Genomic DNA, 4,210 nt, shown 5'->3' with positions numbered 1-4,210 from the left:
GTTTGGTAGGAGTGGTATTTAATAGAAAGCTGGACAGAATATATATAATAACATATCCGGCAAAATCAGTATTCGGGGCATCTCTAATTTTTATAATGTACCGAAATCCCCCCCCCCAAATAAAGCGTCTAATGATCACAATAATATTGTGATTTTAGATCAGTCACAATTTGAAATACGANTCCGGCAAAATCAGTATTCGGGGCATCTCTAATTTTTATAATGTACCGAAATCCCCCCCCCCAAATGGAGCGTCTAATGATCACAATAATATTGTGATTTTAGATCAGTCACAATTTGAAATATATTATGTATATCCCTCAAAAAAGAAAATTCTAGATTCATCGTTAGTTTCTTGTCGTAACTTTATTGTTAATAATATGAAAGACAAAAAAACGGTTTGTAATTAAAGAGATAAATGTGACGATGTACTTAGGTACAAATGTATGTACATTCGTCCATCCGAAATTGCCCGGACCGCAATAGTCCATTCGCGGGGGTAGCAAATTAGTCGGCGTTAAGTTTTCTTTTTACTGCGCACGTTGATTCGTTATTTCCTCGGGGAACTCTCTTAGTCTCATATCTTACCCTTAATTGGTACCTTGCAAATTGAGTGAAATGTCTTTCTTCTTCATTCTCCTTCCCTTTCGTTTTAAGCACGTCCTATTTCCTAATTTTTCTGGATCAGCGTACCTATTTTGGTTTTGATCCATCTTATTCCACCATATCGTCTATATTCTTAATCTTAACCACAACAAACGACCCCACAAAATGTCACCAGATAGCAATGAAACGAATAACTTACTTTATTCGTTTTTTCAAGGTACAAACACAATTATAACCATCTTTTTCTTTATACAACGAAATAAAAACAGACAATCTAAATTATTTCCCAATGTTAACTCATTATTTGATTTAATTACATCAAATAAAATAAAATTGTTTTAAGAGTTTCGGAGCTACGAAACAATTTTTCTTCTACATAAATCACTAAATTAAAGATATTCTCATTCCATATTCAAAGGATTATAATTAGCCCTTGTTGGCCATTTTGAATCTATAGTTCTCCTTCTTATCCCTTTTGAGGCCCTTTATTCAACTAAAATTTCTTACAAAGGGGCATTCAAGTGTTACGTAGATATACGTAGGGGTGGACGGGTTCAATTCTTCTTCGTTTTATTCCTGACAGAGAAGTTTTGGAGGAAGCCAAACATCTTACGTAATATCCTCAGCTAATCTTTGCATTTCCCTAAAACTGGAATATCCTATCCTAAACAGTAATCTAATCTAGGTCTACCTCTACTCCTTTTAACTCCTGTTTCTGCTTCCAATATGTCTCCGACTAGACCTTCACGCCTGAGAAGGTGTCCTATACTTCGTTTACTTTCTGTAGCGATGCGAGCTTCAGTTTGACTGGCGCAAAGTAGAAAAGAACAGTACTAGGCCAGAAAAGGAAGGAGACAACTCTAGGCTAAACTCTTAACCGGTGAGGAGCGTATAATACGTACAGTACTGCACGGAAAAATTGACCATTTTATCCACTAAACTTGCATTGCTCAAATGTGCTGTTATTGGTAGCATTTACTACTTTAGATATCAACGAGATGTTTATTTATATCTGAACGCTTTAACGCTTGCTTTCGACTCGCACTACTATTCATGATTGAAAAAAACTTTTGGCAGGTACTAACGTATGAAAAAGTATGTTTAATGAACAAGAGTCGAGAGTATAATGAGCTTTTTTCTCTCTACCTACGATTTTGCCAGCGCACATCCAAGACATTGGAAGGGGCATACGGCATATGGAGAAAGTAAATGAAGTATACCAACCTATCTCGACTATTTTTATTGACTTCCAAAAGGCCCTCTATTCTCATATTCTTTCTAATAAGTCCTCCTTTCTGGTATCCTTTTCTTTTCCGCGGCGTCCATCGTCCACGTTTGGCACCCGGGGAAAGGGGAAGTCCACAAGTTTCTTAGTTTTACTAAGATCGTTCATAATTTTCTCTTCCTTACTAACAATATAATAATGAATCAGAAAGATCGTCGAAGAAAATTTATCTCGGGTGCCTCAAAGAATTTTCATGATCAATACGTAACATGTTACCTACCCCTTCTTCGTCATTAATTAAACCAATGGTCCGTATTTCGGGACGACATTAAGTTTATCAATAAAGTTGATTTAACTGCAAGGGTGCGACGACGCCGGCGACGACGACGCTACCCCGCTTCGGCTTCGGTAAATAGCGATCGGGCGGCGGGAATGACGGGGGGGGGACGTTAGAGCCGCTTCAAGACTTTTGATGCAATTAAACATGATTTGTTCTAGCTCATTTGCACCGCTCCCTGAAACAATCGTCCGATGACGAATGGCTATTTCGGTTGAACAAAGATTTATCTGAGCACAATTGTTAACTTAGTTCCAAGGAAACGGAATATAAGAGCCACGAGGAAGATGGAAGAGGAAGAATAAGAAGAAGACGTAGCCGACGACCAAAATTATTGCTCAGACTTATTCTTTGAACGGGTTTTCTCTATAGCAAATATATGTATGCATCCTACTGTTGAGCAGTTAAAACTCTCTTCCAAATCCCATTATAATTATACCATTGTATTCAGATAACGCTGACGCTATTCGTATTGGTACCTTATAGGTAAATGTAGATGAAAACAACTATGTACAAACTGAGGAAATATTCTAGGAAAATTTCGGTATTCTTTGAGGACCTTTAAGAAATATTTGTGGTCCTGAGGGATCCACTACCTTGTTATCCTTTCATTATTTTTACCAATATGAAGATTGGAAAAACTTTGGCGGTTGTTGTAGAACAAACAACTACAGTGTCGTGTTTTGGCGTTGGGGTTTTGAGCTATTCTGCTTGTTCTATTATTTTTACCATTTAAGATTATCTAATTATTTAGATTTTGAAGAATTAACTCAAAGATAATGATTCTGGTACTACTACTACTATTATCAGTTATTACATCCAACATAATATATTTAAAAAATCAGCAAGAAATATCCTTAAGGAGTGTAGTTAATGAAACATTAACAAAAGGGGCGCAAATTGTACTCCACTTTACCTAACACCTAAGAAAAGGTGTATTTACGAACTTTTTTATTTGTTTGAATGACAATAATTTCCCCTATTTGCCAACTTTTAGTAATTAATAGCACAGCCCCTTTTATCTTCTATATCTACGATAAGCCCAGTACATAAAATGATTATCTATAAACGAAAAAGAAAAGAATTTCTCAACTTTAAACCAGTCATATTTTTACACTTTGTCACATCTATAACTACCAAATAATTACAAATAAGAACACGCGCTTTACCAGTTTCCTAGTTTAAAAAAGACGCCCTGTTACGTCATATGATTTTCCGAGTATTTCCTCAACCCTCTATGTGAATAACATTCCTTGTTTAGGGAGTTCGTACATGTAGACCGTGTGGCCTAATGGATAAGGCGTCGGACTTCGGATCCGAAGATTGCAGGTTCGAGTCCTGTCACGGTCGAGTTGTAGTTTTTTAAATTTTTTCGATTTATTTTTTAAAAAATTGATTGTGGAAACGAACATTGTTAATGTATTATACAAAATAATGCGTTACTGAATTTAATTCAAACTGATAATCTGTATAATAAACGTAAATCCCAGAATTTTAATTTAAATTTCTGGCATTGTATGGATCCAAGAAAGTAAATTTATTGTTATTAATAATAGTATGACAAAACAATGATCTAAAATAGGGATGAGATTGTTATAATTACTTAATCATCATTATACTGCTTCACGTTACTAAAACGTAAGACCAATATTAATTAAAAATTGAATTAATCGCCTGAATTGGAAAAGTTCTTATCATCAGGAACTTTTCACAGGTAAATTAAAGTCAAACAAAAACAACTTTCGGAAGGGAAGAGTTGCATTTCTTTGAGTTAAGATTCTGGGGAACGCACTTAGAGCAGAAAAAATGAATTTTTTAAACATGCAAATGTCTTCGCTAAACATAAACAAAAGAATTAGGGACTGACGTTTATCCGATAAAAAACACTAGCTGCAATATTAATTAATTAAAATGTGAATCTAATTACTTATAAAGTCGATTACTTTTTAATTTTCTATAAAATACAGAAAACCGTAAAATTGTCTGAAGTTTCATCATTAACTTTAGACTTAACGATAGACTTTGGTGTTACGTTCTACAAT

The 4,210-nt window shown here is 34.9% G+C and overlaps 1 non-coding gene across 1 annotated transcript; it reads left to right on the top strand.

Moving 5' to 3' along the window:
* Positions 1-3,445: 3,445 nt before the first annotated feature.
* Positions 3,446-3,518, top strand: Trnar-ucg. Its single transcript has one exon. It is a non-coding gene; the product is annotated as a tRNA-Arg (tRNA).
* Positions 3,519-4,210: the final 692 nt, after the last annotated feature.

Source organism: Agrilus planipennis, unplaced genomic scaffold, assembly GCF_000699045.2.
Source record: "Agrilus planipennis isolate EAB-ADULT unplaced genomic scaffold, Apla_2.0 scaffold196, whole genome shotgun sequence".
Taxonomy (NCBI): Eukaryota; Metazoa; Arthropoda; class Insecta; order Coleoptera; family Buprestidae; genus Agrilus; species Agrilus planipennis.
This window is presented reverse-complemented; position numbering and strand designations above follow the sequence as displayed.